This window comes from Oratosquilla oratoria, chromosome 12 (genome assembly GCF_046742065.1).
Source record: "Oratosquilla oratoria isolate Oo_2021 chromosome 12, ASM4674206v1, whole genome shotgun sequence".
NCBI classification, from domain to species: Eukaryota; Metazoa; Arthropoda; class Malacostraca; order Stomatopoda; family Squillidae; genus Oratosquilla; species Oratosquilla oratoria.
Window position 1 is genome coordinate 69,597,296 of NC_134788.1, and position 23,118 is coordinate 69,620,413.

Here is a 23,118-nt window from a genome sequence, read left to right on the forward strand (position 1 = left end):
GACTTCACGACGTTTAGATTTCACGATTTCTAAGAGACTTCAGGACTTTTTTCAGACCTTAGGACTTTTTAACAGACTTAAAGTTATTTTTTTTTATTGAATTCAGGAATTTTGTAGCAGAATTCAGGACTTCTTTTTACAGACTATAGGACTTTGGTGAAGGGGTAAGAGATTAACTGATAAATGAATACACGAAATATACTTTGAATGAACAACAAGTGGTATACGTACGCGAGATATATTGATGCTTGAATGTGCACACATGCAGGTGAATACATGAATATGGAAGTTTTGAGTCTCTAATATCGGAAAGAAAACGCCTTATGTCAAATAAAGAAGGCAGAGTATCAAAATAAGGACTGGGTATAAGCAAACATTGCTAAATGAATAAATGAATGTAAATGGGCCAATGCTTTACATATCCCAGAACAGGAAGCTGTTTCGTTTCAATTAGGCTTCGATTCTTACATATATGATTTCATGGGCAAGTGTAATTGATCAAAAATAATAAAGTGCGCCATTATATGTAATTGAATAATTGAAATATCTCATGATATGAATATAATGAGAAAGGGGAAATGTTACAAGAAAAGGAAATGGACCCAAGTTTTGGGAAATGACACGAAGGAAGGCGAAGTGATTGACAAAAGGGTTGGAAGGGAAATGGCTGAACGGAGACAAATAAGAATAATAACAATAATTGAAAGCTAATTTGTTTGATAATAAAGAAATATGAATAGAACATGAGGAGAGGCTAGAATTGAATAGCCACGTATACAATGACACGACAGAGAAAACGTAATTGGTTTGGGATAACCCTATAATATATATATATATATATATATATATATATATATATAGGTTTTTTTTTGTAGACTTGAGGACTTGTTATACTTGAGGACTTTGTAGATTTAAGGACCCTTTAGACTTCAGGACTTTTGGTATACAATTCAGGACTTTTATATACACTTCAGGACTTCAGATAGAGATAAGGACTTTTTGTATAGAATTCAGGATTTATATATATACTTCAGGACTTTTTGTACAGACTTCAGGATTTTTAGATATAATTCAGGAGTTTTATGTAGGTTTCAGGACTTATATAGACTTCAGGACTTTTTATGTAGACTTTGTGACTTTTTATGTAGACTTCAGGACTTATTTAAACTCCAGGAATTTTATAGACTTCACGACGTTTAGATTTCACGATTTTTAAGAGACTTCAGGACTTTTTTCAGACCTTAGGACTTTTTAACAGACTTAAAGATTTTATTTTCTATTTAAATCAGGAATTTTGTAGCAGAATTCAGGACTTCCTTTTACAGACTATAGGACCTTTATGACGGGGTAAGAGATTAACTGATAAATCAATACACGAAATATACTTTGAATAAACAAAAGTTTTGTCCTTTTGTGCGCGACATGTATTGATGCTTGTATGTGCACACATGTAGGTGAATATATGAATATGTAAGTTTTGAGTTTCTAATATCGGAAATAAAACGTCTTAAGTAAAATAAAGAAGGAAGGCGAAGTAATTGACAAAAGGGTTGGAAGGGAAATGGCTGAACGGAGACAAATAAGAATAATAATAATTATAAGATAATTTGTTTTATAATAAAGATATATGAATAGAACATGAGGAGAGGCTAGAATTGAATAGCCACGTATACAATGACACGACAGAGAAAACGTAATTGGTTTGGGATAACCCTATAATATATATATATATATATAGTTTTTTTTGTAGACTTGAGGACTTGTTATACCTGAGGACTTTGTAGATTTAAGGACCCTTTAGACTTCAGGAGTTTTGGTATACACTTCAGGACTTTTATATACACTTCAGGACTTTTTATACGCAATTAAGGACTTTTTTATACACGCTTCAGGACTTTTTATACACACTTCAGAACTATTTATACACATTTCAGGACTTCAGATAAAGATAAGGACTTTTTGTATAGACTTCATGATTTATATATATACTTCAGGACTTTGTGTACAGACTTCAGGACTTTTATATATAATTAAGGAGTTTTATGTAGATTTCAGGACTTATATAGACTTCAGGACTTTTTATGTAGACTTTAGGACTTATGTAGACTTCAGGACTTATTTAAACTCCAGGAATTTTACAGACTTCACGACGTTTAGATTTCACGATTTTTAAGACACTTCAGGACTTTTTTCAGACCTTAGGACTTTTTAACAGACTTAAAGATTTTTTTTTTATTGAAATCAGTAATTTTGTAGCAGAATTCAGGACTTCTTTTTACAGACTATAGGACTTTTGTGACGGGGTAAGAGATTAACTGATAAATCAAAAATATACACGAAATATACTTTGAATAAACAAAGGCTTTAAACTTCGTGCGCGACATGTATTGATGCTTGTATGTGCACACATGTAGGTGAATATATGAATATGTAAGTTTTGAGTCTCTAATATCGGAAAGAAAACGTCTTATGTAAAATAAAGAAGGAAGGCGAAGTAATTGACAAAAGGGTTGGAAGGGAAATGGCTGAACGGAGACAAATAAGAATAATAATAATTAAAAGATAATTTGTTTTATAATAAAGATATATGAATAGAACATGAGGAGAGGCTAGAATTGAATAGCCACGTATACAATGACACGACAGAGAAAACGTAATTGGTTTGGAATAACCTTACAATATATATATATATATATATATATATGAGAGAGTTTTTTGTAGACTTGAGGACTCTTTAGACTTGAGGACTTTGTAGATTTCAGGACTCTTGAGACTTCAGGACTTTTGATATACACTTCAGGATTTTTTTATATACAAGTCAGGACTTTTTTTAATACGTAATTCAGGAATTTTTATACACACTTCAGGACTTTTAATACACACATCAGGATTTTTAAACACACATCAGGACTTATTATACACACTTCAGGACTTTTGATACACTTCAGGACTTTAGATAGACTTAAGGACTTTTTGTATAGACTTCAGGACTTTTTATATATATACTTCAGGACTTTTTGTATAGACTTCAGGACTTTTATATATAAATCAGGACTTTTATGTAGATTTCAGGACTTATGTAGACTTCAGGACTTTTTATGTAGACTTCAGAACTTTTTATTTAAACTCCAGGAATTTTATAGACTTCACGATGTTTCGATTTCACGATTTCTAAGAGACTTCAGGACTTTTTTCAGACCTTAGGACTTTTTAACAGACTTAAAGAATTTTTTTTTTTTAAGAATTTAGGACTTCTTTTTAGACTATAGAACTTTTTTGAAGGGGTAAGAGGTTAACTGATAAATCAATACACAAAATATACCTTGAATGAACAATTGCCTTTTTATTCGTGCGCGACATGTATTCATGCTTGAATGTGCACACACGCAGGTGAATACATGAATATGCAAGTTTTGAGTCTAATATCGGAAAGAAAACGTCTTATGTCAAATAAAGTAGGCAGAGTATGAAAATAAGGGCTGGGTATAAGCAAACATTGCTAAATGAATAAATGAATATAAATGGGCCAATTCTTTACATATCCCACAAAATGAAGCTGTTTCCTTTCAATTAGGCTTCGATTCTTACATATATGATTTCATGGGCAAGTGTAATTCATAAAAAGCAGAATCCAGGACTTCTTTTTACTGACTACAGGACTTTTGTGAAGGGGTAAGAGATTAACTGATAAATCAATACACAAAATATACTTTGAATGAAGAAGAATCCTATCTTACGTGCGCGAGATGTATTGATGATTGAATGTGCACACATGCAGGTGAATAAAATTTTAGATTTAAGAGGGAAACAGGCAAGAACTTGTTTACCATAAGAGTTGTCAACAAATGGAATAGACTCAGTAACCTTGATGTATGTAGCGAGTGCTGCAACTATTGGTTGTGTTAAGAATAGGTTAGGCAACTTTATGTATGGGGATGACAGGTGGTCATGGACATGAAAACTGCCTAGTACTGGACTTGTGGTCTTTAGCAGTCTCCTTCATTCTTATGATTTTATCTTTTATTCTACAGGAAAGGTGTCCCTACCAGCGGGAATATGTCGCCTAATGAAGATGAAGATCAACCCTCTGTTTGTGCTATTGCTGATCATGAAGAAAGCCCCTCTCCTCCACTACCTCCTTCAAAACCTAATATCCCATTAAACCCCATACACTTTGTACGTACAGTACATGGGGTTATAAATCTCACCCAAGGGCACAAAAGCTGATTGACGAAACTTTAGTTTCAATGAAACAAACTTGGGATGCAGAGAGAGACCTATATAAAGTCCAGCAGGAATACTTTAGGATTAAACTCAACAAGCTGAAAGAGAGCAAGTAAAAGCTAAGTTGTTCTCTCATACTGATAATGTGTCCATATTTTTTGTGTTCAAATTAGCATATATCAAACTAATTTATAGCATTGTATTAGTGATGTATCTGCCTCGGTCTTCCTCTTACACAAAGGCCCATCCCTCTGGTACAATATCAATTCTGCTGTCAAAAACAGGACAATAAAAGAAAGATACAGTAGAACCCCGGTTCTCAAACACCTTTCAAGTTGAACAAAGCTCTTCTCTCTCCGCCAAAAACTGAGAAGTTTTTGCTCAAGTAGTCGACCAAAATATTGGTCCTCAAAAAAAAAAAAAAAAAAAAAAAAAAAAATAGAATGAAGTTCAAAGTTTATCCATAAAAAGTACAGTTGAACCTCTTTTCTCAATCACAATGTGTTCTAGAAAAATGTTCTAGAACCAATTTGGTTGAGGACTTAAAAAACTTACTGATCTGCTGTCTGTATCCATCAGATCAACAAGTTTTTTCAGTCCTCAACCAAATAGGTTCTTCTAGAACATTTTTCTAGAACAGATTGTGGTTGAGAAAAGAGGTTCAACTGGACTTTTTATGGATTCCTAACTCTGCATTAATTAATGGGCAAATTCTAAAGTCATGTGAAGATTAGAAAACATATACTGACCAAGTATTTGGTGTTCTGCTGGTGAGAGAAAAATACTACAGATAGGTCCTCTTCATGTACTTTAGAAATGACAAGGATGCAGAGGATCAAATAAAGTATAAAAATAAAATACCCACTGGGGTGACTTTGGAAAGAAGAGAATTAAGAGAGTACTTTCATTGAGAGTAAAATGGCAGTTTAGGGGAAATTTCTCAAGATTCCAAGTCCAAACCAAACACACACACAAAATGAAAGGTATCCAGTGGAAGGAAGGAAAGGTAGAGGATACTTGTTGACTATTATTTATAAAAGGTAATTGTACAGCAAAATGATGTCATGTTTCAGAAAATCTAGTTTCTCTCAGCTCTAAAACTGAATTTAGCTGTGCAACCTGCCATTTTATCATCACTTATATTTCATTTATAAATATAACATTGCTAATGCTGTTGCTCATCTAATATGAACTTTATTTCATTCCTTGTTTCTAAATTAGAAAAAAAAATGTGAAGAAGAACTAAGGGTAAAACCAGTCAGGAATAAACTTGGACAAAGACCTGTGTCTTCTTTATCCACCTTCCTCAACTTGTCACAATGTCTCAATACACATACACACAAATATATATATACATGCATATACCTCTAATACTGCCACATTCACACTTGTCTCCTTTTTATATGTGTAAAAAAGTCTGGGCAAAATGAAACATGGTAAGTTTTACTACATAGTTTTATTACTTCTATTCACAACAGTTTTTGAGCCTTCAGCAATTATGTTGGTATATATCAATTACGTGCACTATCCTTGTTTTTCTGCATGAGTCTGTTGTCATTTTTCAGTACTTTTCATTTTTCTCTCTTTAATGTCTCTCTCATCTGCAACTCTTGTTCTTGTATTCTATGTGAGTATTCCATGTGTTCCCTGAGCTCCTGCCGTAATTCTTGTACTTGTTTGTTTAGCCTATACATACAGCCACGATAGTGGTCTCAGTCATCTTGTATTCCTTTTCTTTTGTGGTAATGGATATGGATGGCCATTGCCAATAGAACCGATTGGTGCTGCAACTGTTCCTATGGAAGTAGATGAGGTACTCCTCATTGCATCACCGATATGTTTTGTGTTTGAAAGCAATGGAGTAACTCCAGTTGTAATACCTGCTCTTGAAGGTAAGGATGTAGACACTTTAGTAGTTTTCTCTCCAATATATGGGAATGTTGCTTACAGTGGAACATCAGTCACATTCTATATGTATGCCTGAGGTTTCTTTAAAGATCCACCAAGTATAAAGGAAGCTAGAAAGTTATAATATTTAGTTGTTTTTATTTATTCTTCTGCCAGGTTGTTTTTGAACATACCTGAAGAACATGTATTTAGATATCTCCATTTCCCTTCAATTTCCTGCACTGTCACATACCTACAATCTACAGGAAAGTGTAACACTTCACTGCCTGGGTAATCTATTCTGTGTACTAATAATAAAAAAAAGAGGATTTATATGTCATTAACAAATCACCCATTGAACTACTGAAAACAATCAAATATAGGCCATAACAGCAAAAAAGCAAGAGAAACAACCTAATTTGGTCAAACTAGAAAAGCTACTAGTATCCAAACTGCTTTAATCATGAATATACAAGTAGTTCAAAACTATTGAATTCTGTGACTAATATATTGTCAAAAGATACTTTTTATTTGCATGAATCAAGTCAGAAATAAACATGGTTACAGGCAGAATGAGGCAAAGAAAGTGCCAAGTACTTGTAAACATTGGACTTATTTATAACAAATAGGACAATTCCATTGCTTTGAAAGCAGTGTCATCAATTTTGTTGCATTTAGATAACAACTGTTTTGGCTGGTCATGGGACTGACATCAAACAAGATGAAGGATTGATCAATTCAAGGCCTAAAGATAGGTCAAGCTAGACAGAGAAAACAGCAGCGAAAATGCCACGAAATGGAAAGTAAAATACAACACCTGAAAGAAGATTGGAGATACATTAAAGTAGCTGGGATCAAGTGAAAGAGTGGAGCAGTGAAAGAAAAGATGGTGGATCCCACAGGTTAGGCAATGAATACATTCATTACCCTAGCTTTCTTTAAATAGAAATTGGCCATGACCACCAATTCAGCCCATAAGCCACTCAATGAAGAGAATTTGGTCTTCTGTCTGGAAAAAATGAGTGTAGGACAGGGCATATATTTCATCAATCCAATTACTACAACAACAGCAAACCATCCACAATTAAGCATAATAGGGGCTGAAGCTTTGCTGAGTTATGAGTAATTCATTTTCAACCATTCCCACATGCACAAGTGTAATGATAAGACTTCTAACATGGGTGATGATGCGGATGAAACTGTCTTGAGACATGGTACATGGTGACTAGGCATATTTACATGTGGTAACTTGGCATATCGCTGACTTCAGAACAACAGACTGAATTGTTTTTAATTTCCTATGTTATGAAGCCTGTATCATGCATGACTTGGACCTATTTCACTGTACAGGAAGAAAAGCAAACGGGCACCAAAATATCTTCTTCTTTTCTCGGTACAAGGCCTTATACTAGAGTCTTTGGGACACACAATCAAGGAGTTGGCCCTGGCCGCTACCTACCAGACCTCTGCAATGTAGATTTATTTTTCTAGAGGCATGAAGTGGCACAAGTGACCTTTGGGCTAGTATACACTAAGATGTGACAGGGTTTAACATGGCAAACCTTTTTCCTATCAGGAAGCAAGGATAGTACCCCTTACAGAGGCCTTTGTAGCTTGGAATTTAATGAACCACGCCCTTGATTCAATTAACTGATGGCAGGGTTCAAACTGCCAACACCTCAACCTCTGTCACCAATTGCAACACTCTTATTACCCAATCAGCCAGTGAGCATGCATCCAATAATGGGATTCATCAAGAACATGGAGGATGAAATACAAACATCATATTCTTTATCATCTTTGAAATATAATTTATTCATTTGTGAGTACACACCCTAGGACTGCCTAAGATATTGGGCCTTGCCTGACCATGTAATACCTCAAAGAGGAAACAAAAAATATATGAAAACCAAAATAGGTCAAAAATAAAATAAAACCGTAATTGAAAGAAAATTTATGAAAAATCATAAACAAAATTCTAGATTATTCAAATAATTAATGAAATCAACATTATTTGTGACGTGGGAAGAAGATATTGTACTCAAAATAGTAACAAGCCATTTGGATAAGTTGTAAGTGACGGATCCTGTGGAACTGATACCTGATTGGCTCTCACCGACCAATCAGCAGCCGGCTTCGGGTCCCGGAAGGCTTGAACACCCGGAGATGTGATGCTGGGTGTTGGTGTCCGTTTTACATCTCCCTTGGCAGTAGCAGGAAATAATAACGTTCTGCATGTGACGTTGAATGTCGGATTGAATTTTAGGATGTATAACGCCTCGTTGCTCCGTAGGCGTCAACGTCTCTGTCTAGTATGGGGAACTTCTGGAGGAGGTGTTGACGTCGCAGATTTCCGTGCTCTCTTCCCTTATATAATGCTGATACACATCCCCTTGCTGGAGATCAACGTGGATATGTTCTGTCAAGGTGTAACCATAAAGTCTAACCCAACCACCAATTTTTGCGTTCGTCCCAGGAATTGAACTCGGGTTCTTAGAAGATAGTGATCACCCAAGATACCATACAAGAAGAATACGAACAACTGTAAGCAGTGAAGGAACAGAAGAAAAACGCATCTCGTTAACGATTTCCAAAGTCTTTTATAACGATAACATTTATATTCTTGTGACAAGTGGCACTGAAACATCAGTCCAAGTCCCCAGTTGGGTGCATTTGACGTCGATTTTGAAAACCGCCTGTTTAGCAAAACTCCACTACCACCACAACAATCGCCCTAGGCCGGCGTCATGATGTCGTCTCCGTCGTTTCCTCGGGTGCCGATGTGGATGTCCAGGTTCTTCATGGCCTCGCTTCGTCTGCAAACGTCCACAACTCCCGAAGCAGCCACAGCACCTGCGATCAAATAGAAATGGTTCGAGAATTGTGGGAAAGGAGCCCCGGCTGGCTCAGTGGCGCCGTGCTCGCACGACACGAGGGAGACCCTAATAGTCTTCCCTGGAACAGACACAGAACAAAGATGTTGGTGGTAAGGGCCTGTTCGCACCAGGGTTTGCACCCTGTTGGGTCACCTGGTGGCTTATTCAGACAAAACACTCACACAATCCCTGTCCAATACTTTCCTACGACATGCTCACACTACCATGACATCAGAATCCTCTAGAACCTCGCTCATCAAAGTATGTAGAGCAACAATAAGCTAACGCGCGTAGGGAAGAAATAACCGGAGACACACGCACATCTTTGATGAGTGTGCAGAACCGAGGGAACGGCACTCTGTCTCCAAACCGGACTAAGATCTCAGCTTCGACTCGACTACCTTTCCTCCACGTTTTTACATGAGAAGAGCTCACAGCCTACCAGCCAGTGACGTAGAAACAGAGCCACGCTGATACAACTGAAACAACGGTTCAACATGTCCTCCTGCACACGCATGAGAGAGTCCGTGGTCCATTGTCGACAACTGTGTGTGGGGCTATGGGTTCCCAGTCAGTGCAGAAGCTCGAGGCAGCAATCATTGTAACGATTTTAATCGTTACAATGATTGCTGCCTCGAGCTTCTGCACTGACTGGGAACCCATAGCCCCACACACAGTTGTCGACAATGGACCACGGACTCTCTCATGCGTGTGCAGGAGGACATGTTGAACCGTTGTTTCAGTTGTATCAGCGTGGCTCTGTTTCTACGTCACTGGCTGGTAGGCTGTGAGCTCTTCTCATGTAAAAACGTGGAGGAAAGGTAGTCGAGTCGGATATCATGTAGAATAATAATAATTATTATTATTCTACATGATATCCGATGTGGAGAGAGACCTGGTGACAAGGTCACTGAATATTGTGTGACTCCTCGCCTGCCACGCCGCGAACGCGCTCACCCATAACTATATTTTGGTTGGACTTGTTGCCCTAAAGCAAACTGGGGTTTGGTGTAACCCCAAAAGGCAAGCCAGATCGGATGCCTTGCAACGAAACTGGGAGGACTGGGTTGTTTAAAGGGTTCCTCGTGTCGTCGTTATTTACAGCGGTGGTGATGCTCATTACTATTGGCAAATATAACCTCTTCTGTGTTTTCAATATCAACCAAAACTCTCCATCTTTCTTGTAGTTTCACCTGGCATGGTTAGTTTTATTGATTACACTAGTAGTTGTTTGTTCATTTATTATGTAAAAGGTATATTAAAATGCAACACGGAAAGAACAGCTTGTGGTAGAAGAGAAAATATTCTGTGCAATATTTCTACATATGGTCTTTGTTCGGTGTTTCTATAGGTACACGAGGTGATGCGAGTGTTTAATTTTATTATTTAATATATTGTACCTCCGAATTTAAGGATGAAGTCCGGAGGCCTTCTTACCTACCTTGGGTGCAGTAGATGTCGCCTTACTTCCCTGAAAGTCTTTTGCACGTGTCCCTGCATTCTTGCTTGTTCTTAAAGACACTTGGAGCAGGCCTGCATTGAAAATCTGTGTAGACGCAGTCCCGAATGTTTCTGAAAGAGGCAAAGGGATGATAATTTATTCGATTTTGTTGAAAGTTTGTATTGGTGTCCGAAGGGAGAGGGGCGTCCACCGTTGATAGTCTTTGGAACAGAAGTAAGCAATGATAAAGACTAAAGACCAACAAAAGTAGAGGGTCTGATGGGCTTGAATATACTAATGACGATGATTCGAAAAGGGATCGTGTGTTTGATGAGTAGGATCTCGGTACTGTTGACTAGAGTACGTGCACACACACACACACACACACACACACACACACACACACACACACACACACACGCACACACACACACACACACACCAACCTGGGTCATTTTGTGTTTATACTGACCGAGATCAAATAGGTCATCTACGAATGGGGAACCCTCGAGTTAGTGACATCCTTGTTGTCAGCAATGTATCCTGATCTTCAGGCCTGTCCATGGCTTCGGTTTGGCCCCCAAACCCGAGTGTGCCCTTGGTAGGAGGAGTCCCACCAATATCACCATCACTGGGAAATGATCAAAGTGTTCGCCAGGACGCAGTGATCTCTGTGGATCTTGGTGCTGCTGGACATATTATTATTACTTTATATCACTGATAATTAGCCAGCGTTTCTATCACACAGGATTGGCCAGCAGGCCAGGCCATCCCAGGTCATTTTGTGTTAGCGTGGTATGTTGTATATCATACCATTATCGTACATTGTAATTGTGTGTTGCTTATTTGTATATCATACCATTATCGTACATTGTATTTGTGTGTTGCTTATTTGGGGAATTATATGTTTCCCCCTCTTTATAAAATTTTCATATGTTTTGTTGTTTATTGTTTTGTTATTTATTGTAATTATGTGTACATTATGTATATTTGTAATCATACTGGATATCTCAAATGCGATGCACGTCTTTCCCGCGCAAATTGGCGGCTTGGCGTCAGTGGAGAGCCAGCTCTCTTTGTATACACACGTATTAGTTGTAGTGTCAGTGATTACAGTGTAATTTCCACAAATGACTTTCATTGCCACCCAGTACAACTTTTATGTCGTCACAAGGGCCATCCAAGCCGAACCCCCTCCACACCTACTCACCTCTCGTAGACCCATCCATAGCCAAGACTCTTGCAGTTGCCATAACTAATTGGCCGTATGAGGCACCTGCCTGAATGACTGGGCCTGCCTGAATGACTGGAGGCGTTGCCTGGGGGAGGATAGGAAGAAGTATACATAAAGAGTTAACAGGATTTTTCATACATTCATGGATTAATCAGGTCATTAGTTTACTGAGACATTCGTTTTTTTTTTTTATATCAGTAGTCTCCTTTCTGGTATCCATAATTGCCCAGACCAGAAGATCTATATAGAAAAGTAATATCAAAGAACTGCACGACTAAATGGATAGAATATAAACAAAAACGTAGGATTATATCGACTGTGTATTTCTGAGTACTTAATTGTAGAGTAGGAGCAGGGAGCTAAACTTGTGGAGTTTTGTCTTCTTTCCTCCAATTATCTCATCACGTTTTGAATTTGGTTGTGAGCTCGCTTTCTCCAGTTCTTAACCCATTAAACTCCGATGACAAGATTCTTGTCATTTGGTCAAACAAAACAAAAAATCATAAAACACCAAAATGTTTGATCAAACACCAGAAAAATATGACGCCAGTCCTCCTCGCTTCGCTCGCGAGCGAAGCGAGGACTGGCGTCATATTTTTCTGGTGTTTGATCAAACATTTTGGTGTTTTATGATTTTTTGTTTTGTTTGACCAAATGACAAGAATCTTGTCATCGGAGTTTAATGGGTTAAGGCATTCTAGAAATTGATGAAGATATATGGTAAATTGTTTACCGACGTCTCTTTAGAAATTTTCTTTTTAATTTGTCCCTATGGCCTCTTGACTCTCCCTTGTTCTAGAGTCAATGTTCCCCAACCCCAGGGTAAACTACCCTAGTGGGGTAATGGACCCATATTTTTGGGCTAATGGATGTTCTGTGTGAGAAGAGGTAGCCTGACCAAGTCAATCAGTTTAACTCTCTCCAATTACTTATATATCACTACACTCTACACTTCCACAGTCTACAACTCTACACTCACAATATATCACTATATTGCAGGATTTGCACGTACCATCCTATCTGCAGTAACGTCACTACAAACGACACGTGATCTGAATGGCTGGCGCTGTGCTTTTTTGTATTATTATTGTTGTATTGACTATTCTGCATTTATGATGGTTGATGTTCATATACATAAAGGTGGAAAAGTTTGCATTTGTGTTGGATCCTTCAATATATATAGCCAATAGTGGGCAGTTCATCAGGTGACAGCGAAATAAAAAAAACATCCAATATTACCAGGTATATGTTCAATGGGGTAACTGATAACTGCAAAATTGAATTTTGGGGTAATCATTTCGAAAAGGTTGGGAAACACTGTTCAAAACCAAGAGATAATCTCTAACTTTGATCTATTCTCTTTAAGGTCCTTATAGACGCTATGAAGTCACCTCTTTGCTTTCTTTCAATGGTGATAGGTCCAATGCTTTTATTTATTCTTTTATACTTTTTCCTATTTAGTTTTATCTGCAAAGTTGAAAACCAATTTGGTCGCTGCCCTCTGTATTCTTTAAATATGTTTTACATCTTTCTCCCTACGTGGAGAGCACACCACTGCAGCATATACAAGTCTAGGGCGTATCATCCATTGTATTTTTCTTTTTTTCCCTCAGCTATGTGGTGGAAAGCCACTGTTACATTCGATAAAAGACGACAAGGCTATCCAACGGTTTTGCTCTCTCTCTATCTCTCTCTCTCTCTCTCTCTCTCTCTCTCTCTCTCTCTCTCTCACACACACACACACACACACACACTCTATTAAAAAGACAGAATTCTTATAACCATTCAATTTCTTCTTAGCGTTCTTAGTTTTTATACTAATTTGTTTTCCTTCAATTGGGCGAGTATAAACTATGTTTCCATGCTCTTCCACTTATTTCTTAACGTTTCGTCTTTAATGAGACATCTTCAGGATCTAAGTGTAATGATAGGATCATGAATATTTACAAATAAGATACATGTACATTATGAAATAATATATAATTTGTATTTATCTTATTTGTAACTATCCATTGTCCCTTTGTTTACCTGTCTGTCTGTGTGCGCCTCTTTCTTTAAATATTTCCATCTCTCCCTTTCTCATGCGCATTAGCGCTTGTGCGTGTATGCACCGTATACTTTTGACATTGGGTATTCTTAACTTTGGTGTTTAGGCCCACGGACTACCCAACGTTAACTTTGTCCGCCCACGTTGAGGCTGAAAAAAAGGTTATCAATGTTATCCACATACTAATGTTCATACAAAGTAATTCAAACCCTTTAACTATCAAGTAGAGAATGCCACTACACCACACAATCACTTGCTCCTAAAGGGGCAACTATGTTCAAGCAAAACAGCACTATTCTCTGTATACATGTGGATCAAGAATTCAAATCTCTACGTATTTGTAAACATATGATCACTAGTCCTTTACTTACTTGGGGCAAAGGTGCCACAGCACAATGCCAAGGCCAATGCAATTACGAGGGAGACTTGCATCTTGTCGAGCTGTCCACAAGCGTGGGCTGGGGTGACTTCTTACGTCGATAGACTTCGTTGGTGTGGAGCTGCCTTTGTTTTGTTGGATCTTTAAGGCTATCGACCTATAATGAGGTCATTAAGCCCGGTGTGAACCTGCGATCCTTTTTATTCTACCATTATAATTCCCACAATAGTCCAGTAGTGCGCAAATAAAATACTACTTTGTCAATAAGTAAACGGTCGTCTGTCAAAAGATTTGTGGTGCTCAGCTGAATTTTCTTAATTTGGCAATGTTGTATGAGCGCTTGGCGCTGTGTGTTGTATTTTGAGCAGTGTAGGAGTATGTGTCTTATGGATAGTATAGTGTTGCATGTGTTGCATTGGGGAGGAAATACGCCGTCAATATATGGTTTTAAGTGGGTGAGGCGGGTCGAGTTCATCCTCAGTCTTGCTATGGCGATTTCCTCGAGTCTGTTATTTCTGTATGATGTCGACCAATCTGTTATGTGTTCCTTTTGTTTGTGAGAAATGTCGAGATTGTTCCACTGGAGTTGCCAGTGGGTGTGTAATTGTTTTCTTAGTATGGAATTGAAGGTGCCTATGTCCAGGGGTATGTCGGTAATAGAGTCTATTTCTAAAGCAGTTTTGGCTAAGATGTCCGCTTTCTCATTCCCGAAGATCCCAATGTGACTGGGAACCCAAGAGAGAGTAATGGACTTGCTAGTTATCGACAATGTGCTAATGATTTTGCCCAAGAGGAAGTTCTCCATATGGTTACCTGTCTTGATTGATTTTAGTGCACTTAATGAATCTGTGAATATGACGAATTTACTATGTGTGTCGGATTGAGCATATTCTAAGGCTTTATATATGCCGTAGAGTTCGGCGATATATATGCTCGTATGGTTCGGCAATCTGAACATCATCCGGGTTTTGTTGCAGTATAACCCTGTCCCAGTTTTGTGGCCGCACTTGGAGCCATCAGTGTACAGTGCCATGTGGTCATTGTACTTTTGGATGGTCTCCAAGGTCTTTTGTTTTAGTTCTTCTGTGGATGAAGTCTTCTTTTGTAGGTCTTGGTTAATGAAGATCTTCGGGGCGATGTTTTCCCACGGTGGTAAGACGGTGGCTTCAATCTGTTCTATTGACCACAGTGGCACTGAATATTGCTCGCACAAGGATCGGATCCTGATGGAAAGGGGATTTAGGCTGGAGTTGGTGAAGTGCTCATATAGTTGGATTGTCTCCTTGCAGGGATGTTGAGGGATGCGAAGCGCTTTGGCGACGTATCTTAGGGCAAGGAGCTCGCGCCTGTAGTGGAGGGGGGGTACGTTTGCTTCGACCTCCAGCCTCTCGATCCTTGTGCAGCGTAGTGCTCCAAGTGCTATTCTTAGGCCTTTGTTTTGGATGATGTTCAGGGGTTGTAACGTGGCTAGTGTTGCCGAACCATAAATCTGACACCCATAGTCTAGTTTTGATCTAATTAGGGACTTATAAATCATTAGCAGGGATTTCCTATCTGCTCCCCAATTTGTGCCCGTTAGTTTACGTAGCAAATTAATTCTCTTGTTGCACGCATCAACTAGGTATTTTACATGGGCCTTCCAGTTTAGCCTGGAGTCCAGTCTCAGGCCAAGAAAAAAGGTTGAATTTTGTACTGGAATGGGAGTACCATGTAATTGCAGATTTATTTCTGCCTGGGCTCTGCGTGAAAATACAATTACTGTTGACTTTAATTCCGAAAACTTAAATCCCCATTTGTCAGACCAGTCCTGGAGCGAGTCCAGGGCCAGTTGTACGCGAGAGCCGGAAAACTTGGCATTCGGAGAGGAATGCCAGATTCCGACATCGTCAGCGTATAATGAGTATTTAAGGTTCCGAGGTGGAGCGGGTAGAATATCGTTTATCAGCAACATAAAAAGTGTGGGACTTAACACACTTCCCTGTGGTACGCCATTTTCTTGGGTGCGTACTGTTGAATAGTAATTTTGAATTTTGACCGAAAATGTGCGGTCTTTTAAAAAATTTTGAATGAAAATAGGGAGATTCCCTCTAAGGCCAAGTGCATAGAGTTTTTCGAGGATACCACGTCGCCATGCCATGTCGTAGGCTCTTTCTAAATCCAAAAAGCAAGCAACAAGATATTCTTTCCTCTCGAAGGAGGAGAGGATATCTTGTTCTAATTTGACTAAATGGTCAAGACTACTTCTATTTTTCCTGAAACCACATTGGGCAGGAACTATTAAATTTTGAGATTCTAGTATGTATTTCAATCTGTTATTGGCCATACGTTCTAATACTTTGCATAAGCAGTTGGTAAGCGCTATAGGGCGATAAGAGGAAGGACTCTTTGGGTCCTTCCCCTTTTTGAGAATAGGTATGACGTGGGCATGTCTCCATGTTTCTGGGAATTCTTGACTAATCCAAATTGTGTTGTATATTTCTAATAATTTTTCCAGTGAAATTGAATTCAAGTGTTGCAGCATCTCATACCTAATCTCATCTGGGCCAGCAGAGGTTCCTCTACACGAGCTTAAGGCTTGTTTAAGCTCGTGTAGTTGGAAGGGGGTGTTATATTCGTAGTGTGTCTGTGTATGGAAGATCAGAGGTTCTGCTTCCCGTGTTTGTTTGTGTTGTAAAAAGGTTGGTGAATAGTTATTCGTGTTGCTTGTTTGCGTAAATGTGTCTGCGATTGTGTTTGCGATGTCCAGGGGAGCATCTACAAACTTGTTTCCAATTGTTAGGGTCTTAATGTTGGGCGTGTATTTGCCGTCTATTTTACGGACGGCTGACCAGATTTGTGATAGAGAAGTGTTTGCGTTTATAGTTGAGATGTAGTCATGCCAAGACTTACGTTTGGCATGTTTTATTGTTCTACGGGCCTCTGCTTGCGTCTTTTTAAAAGTAATGAAATGGGGTGCAATAGGGTTATTTTTAAAAGTTCGATATGCCCTATTCCGCTTGCAAAGTGCTTTTCTGCAGTCTGATGTCCACCAAGGAACTCTATGCTTGTGAAATACCGAGGTTTTTGGTATATGCTCATGCGCTGAATTCAAAATAGAGTTTGATAAATTGAAAATTTTGTCATCCATATTATCCCCTGTGATGTTGACGTTGGTGGTTGTGCGATACATTTTCCAGTTGGCCTTTTTGATGTTAAATTTGGGACAGGGAGGGGGTGAGTTGTCTCCGTAGGCTGGAGGAGCCGTAGTGTTGTTACCCCCTATTTTTATTATTACTGGGAAATGATCGCTTAGCATGGTGTCGTCATGCGTATCCCATTGGGTGTTGTCAGACAACGCAGGAGATGATATGGATAAATCTATACATGAAAATGAACCCCTAGTATTGTCTACTCGAGTGGGACTGCCAGTGTTTAGGAGGACCAGGTTGTTTGATTCGAGCACTTCTTCCATCTGCTCCCCTCGACGAGAGGTTATTTTGCTACCCCACATGCGATGGTGGGAGTTGAAATCTCCCACTATCAGTTTGTGGTGGGGTAGTTGTTCTATCAACCCGTTTAGTTCCTCTAGTGGAAAACGAGGGTCGGGAGGTAGGTACAGGGAGCAGATGGTTACGAGTTTGTTGTGCAGTTTCGTTTTTATAGCGACTGCTTCCAAGGTGGTGGCCAGTGGTAGTTCCACTTGGGGAAGGCAGTCGCTGACTGCAACTGCGACCCCCCCTCCAGGCGCCAACCTGTCCTTCCTATAGGTGGTGTAGTTCTTCAGTTTGAACTCAACACTGGGGTCAAGGTGAGTCTCTTGTAGACAAATAACTGAGGGGTTGTTGAGCGAGTTAAAAATTATTAAGTCATTTAATTTACTTCTAATACCTCGGCAATTCCACTGGATTATTTTCATTTTTTTTATTTATTTTTTTTTTATTTTTTTTAGTTTTATTTATTTATTTATGTTTTTTTATTTATTTATTTATTTATTTATTTTTTATTTTTATTTTATCTGCTTCGGTTTCTTCCTTTCTTGGCCTTAGTGGGAGAGGTGTGTTTAGCCCCGGATGAACGGTCTGGGCTGGTAATAGGACTTAAAAGTCGTTTTTGGGAAACGGAGATCTCCATATTGACATCCTCTTCAGTACGTGTGGGCACACGTTTGGAAGGCTCTGGGATGGCCGGGGAAGGAAGGTGCGAGTGAGTTTGCCTGTTACTTTGGCGGTGTTCTTTGTCCTTGGAGTGCTTGCTCTCAGTTTGCGTTTCAATGGTTCTGTACGTTTTTTTTAACTGCCGAAGCATAGGAAGTTGCTCCGGAAGTACTAGTTGGGGTAACTAGTCTTTCCATCACACGCTTCCTTGCTTCGTAAAAGGATATGCCACAAGTTGCTTTCTCTGTACAGATTTCTTTTTCTAATTTGAAAGTGGGACAGTCTCGGGAGGTTGATGCATGGTTGTTATTGGAGGGACAGTTGACACATTGAAGCACCTTTGCAGAGCAAGCATCCATAGGATGTTCGCCTGCACATTTACCGCATACGACTGTTTGTTTGCTGCAGAATTTGGCTAGGTGACCATATTTAAAGCATTTGTTGCAGCGCAAAGGGTTGGGGACATATGGTCGTGTTGGGACATGTATATATCCAATTTTGACATGATCAGGGAGGGTTGTGGAATTGAACGTGAGGATTATCAGGGGCGTGTTCACTCGCATGTTTCTTTCCCGGTCCAGTCGCGTGATAAATTTAACATCCAAAATGCCTTCAGATTTCATCTCTTCGAGGATGTCACACTCTTCCATGGTTATCAAATCTCTGCAGTGGATTACTCCTCTGCAGGAGTTGAGTGACCTAGGGAGGGATGCAACAACATCGAAGGAATGAAACTTCCTGGCCTTGAGCAAATCGCGAGTCGCTTTCCCAGAGTTGGTGGTGATTTGGAGATCTCCGCTTCTAAGTTTCTTCACTTGGTTGATATCATCGGTAAATTGAGACAGACATTTCTTTAGCATGAATGGGTTAAGGTCAGCTAATCGGGTTTGGTCGGAATGTAAGAAAACATGTCTAGCCTTGTCCGGGTCGATATTAGGGTCGTCAGGGGAAGTCTTCCTAGTTTGCAGGGATGGAGTTGAGGACTCCATCCTGCGCGTCGGGGTGGGGGGACGAGCCCCCTGTTACAAAAAAATAAATATGCTCAGCAGAGCCAAAGAAAAATAATATAGAGGGGTCACACAGCTTCCTTTGGCGACTGGTGACAGCCGCGTAATAGGACCACTGTGTGCCCAGTGGTACGGGGTCTACACTACTTCTAAACTACGATAGATGTTGCTAGATTTCGCCGGGCCGGACGACAAAGAAGTCTCACGAGCCAACAAGGGCTCGTGCGGATCCCGGAGAGCTACGAAATGACGAGAAAATGGTACGAGGTGAAAGTGCTGGGAAACGCCCAGAAGTGGGTGACAGTGTAACTGCCAGAAAAAGCTTTCCAACGTAAAGCTGGACCACGATTACAGTTAACTCTAGGGAGTAGCCCTAGCAAGCTTAACTATGCTCGTGTGAGTGCGTCTGTCTGCTGCCAAGGGCTGCCGACGACTGTGGAGCTGCCATAGTCCCGTCGCTTATTATAAGAATACTCCGCAGGCTGCCAGATACCTCTTGCACATTCGTCATTTAGCATTCGTCATTTATTCCATAAGTATGTATTCGAGTAGTCTGAGTGTTTGAGTACAATAGACTGCAAGAACATTCCTGAATGTCTTAGAACAGGTCCGTGAACACCTACGCATATGGATGCGTTCAATGAAGGAAATATCTTGTCGTGAATAATCATTGTTGTACCTCAGGCAAACTCGGCTGTCTCTGACGTCATGGGGCATATTTCCAGATGGAGGAAAACAGGAAACAGGTATTATGTCGACATTCTATTTCTTGCAAATTATTCACAAAGCTTTCGTATCCAATTTACTTTATATACCTGTGTGTTGAAACTTGTCATTTAGTACATTATTTCATCTTTGTCTATATTCTTTGGCGCGTCGTCTTTGACGGTGGTGATTGTATTTTTCTCGGAAACGATCTTTGATAGTCGGGGGAATATTCAGTTCAGAAGAAATGTTTCTCTTTCCCGCATATTTTCTGAATATGTCGATTCAGTTGGACAGCTTCATGAAAAGTGAAACATACAAGTAAAACATTACGTCATTAATCACAAAATATGAGATTGAAAAAAAAAACACATACACACACACAGACGAAAGAATACGTGCATTTGGAAACTCAGACATATTGGGAACATTTGTTTTATACCGAAATCTTGAATTATATTTTTTGTCGACAAAAAATCAGCCAGAAATATTGCTGCCACTTCCGCCGACGATGTCGCCGTCGGTATTGCGGTATTTTCATAAATCCCAGCATGTTTGGAGGTATTCTAGGAAAAAAAATGTACCCAACAAGGCGTTTTTTTTTCCTTATAAATTCAAGCCAAAATTGGCAAAACTTATCTAATATTAATCTAGAATGAAATAACAACATCAATCATATCCTAACCTTACTAGGCCAGTCAATAGGGATGAATAAGGAAAAAAATTAAGGAAAGCTGCAATATGCTTTATTTTCTTCCTAATGTGGTTCTTAATAATGTATTAATTTTGCACCCCTCTACCTTCCCGGATTTAGCCGCCATTTTGAAAAAATGGCGGAAAAAACGGTTTTTTCCAAATATCTCGCTTGAAATGCATTTTACAGAGAAAGTAGTCGAGACAAAAAATAATGTACATAAAATTTCCTATAATATTTGTCCCTGTCATGTTTTCCATAGGTTGCATCGTTTTTGCGCTAGAGCTGTGGAAAGATTCCCATATAATATTTTATACTTTCCATTTCCGAGTTTAGTCTCGAATATCTTCTCCCAAGGGTGTCCTTCCTCCTTGATTCTGGCTTAGGACAGACAGTGATTGCTCACTGGCGGAGTTACCACCCTTACACCCAACCATCCACCCAAAATGTGAAGTTATCAATCATAGTTATTGCTAGCCTATATCAGTTATCAATTTTATAGCAATTGTCTTGTTTGCTAGTACTTTTTTGCTTGTTATTTTGTAGAATTACAACAACAAGGAAATTGACTGTTGTCTTACAATATATTTTTTTCTGATTCAATGAGCTGTTTCACTTTCTGGCATTAGGAAGTTTTCTAACATGGCATCAAGAGGATCATCACAGTCATCTTCATGAACGATGATGTCAACATTTGAACATGACAGGCCCTTGCAAGAAGCACATATCATGGAACATTTTAAGCCTGCCTTTCTACAGCTGCAGGAGGTGGTCCCACAACCTTTGTGGCACTTGCAAGATACAATATTTATCAGTTCTGGTGGAGCAGGGTCTTTATCTGTAGTGACTGGTACCAGTCCTTTTGAAGTAGCCTTCCATCCCCACTGCGTAGGTGGCAAGTCATTTCCCAACCACTTCTGCACTTGGTGATAAGTACGTAAGGAATGAAATCTGGCTGCTGCTTCTGTTGGAGGTAAAGAAGCCAAAGAGAAATCTATTTTGTTTAGCGCCTGGACAAAACACTGATATCGTGCATCACAAAGGGATTTCCATTCATTAGCTCCGTATAGCTGAATAATGAAAGCCTCGCCTACTTCAGCAATCTGTTCAGGTACAGCAGATGGGTCTCTAAATTTACCAACAAGATCTTGCAGTTGTCCCCGTTTTTCCAATAGCTTTATGAACTTCAGTTTACCCTGTCTGAAGAAGGCTGAAGTAGTATCAGCCCCACTAAATGCATGTAAGAAAAGGATGTTGTCCTTGATAACTGAACCAAATTTCATGGAAGATGGTGTGTAGAGTTTACTTTCTATATTTCCTTTACCTGGTTTTAACATATAGATATTTGTGTTTGATTCACCCAAGGCTGTAAGGATGATTAAGAGGTCTACATCTTCTCCAACTATTGTTACAGATTTAGCTTTGGTTGACTCTTCAATAGCAGTTGCAACAATCAGTGTGTCTGCATCTTCAATTGCTTGTTTGACAGTAAACCCCTCGTTGGTCAATTTAGTGCTAAGCATTGCAATAAGTCAGCTCTTATTTCTTTCATTTAGAAGAAACTTACTTTGGCTTAATATTGCTGACATTGTTTCATCAAACATGATTTCTCTGGTGCAAGTAATCATTCGTCGAGCACGTTCAGCACATTTTGTACTTTTTTCCGCCGCTAGGCTTTCTGGATAACCATCAAATACAATAATGGAACTTTTCTTGTAATGCTTCTTTACATACTCAGTGTACCTGTTTAAAATTTCTGAGAATATCTCCCCCTTTTGCCAAACAACTCGATGCATCAGAAATCCTCCGTCAATAACATATTCTGTATCTCCAACAATTCCTGTGTCACTGAGTGGTGCAAATACTTCATACATCATGGATTTCTTTGTCTTACGCATTCCTGATTCATCAAAAAGAGACACAGGGTATGGGGCTAGCTCATAAACAAAATTAAGCTTGAATAGTTCATGTGAGTTCTTTGTGAATGATATCCTCCTGAATAACATCTCAGGCTCAACTGCACATACATCATCTCTTATTTTCATTCCTGTCATGGCAGCTCCCAAGGGTATGACCCTTTTCTTTCTTTGGAACTTGACTGCGCCAAAGTTGCTACCGATCATATTAAACATTGAGTTAATTCCAACATCATATGCATTATGTGGATTGGTTTCTACATCTCCCGTTACTCCTGTGCTGATCGACATAATGTTATCAATATCTGGAAATGGTGAGTGGGATAAGAACCAGTCTGCAAAGTGCTGAATATCTTGATTGTCTCTTAAGATGCGAGCCTTTCTGGCATCCACATGCTGTTCTCCTGTACTGTAAGCAACATCACAATATTCCTCAATTTTCTCTGTGACCCTGAGATTTATAGGCATTCCAAGGACCCATTTGGTTAGCATCGAGTCTGTCATTCCTCTACCATGTGTCAGTCCACCAGAACTCTTCATTGACCTCATCAGTGTTTGTTCAATTGTCATATCAG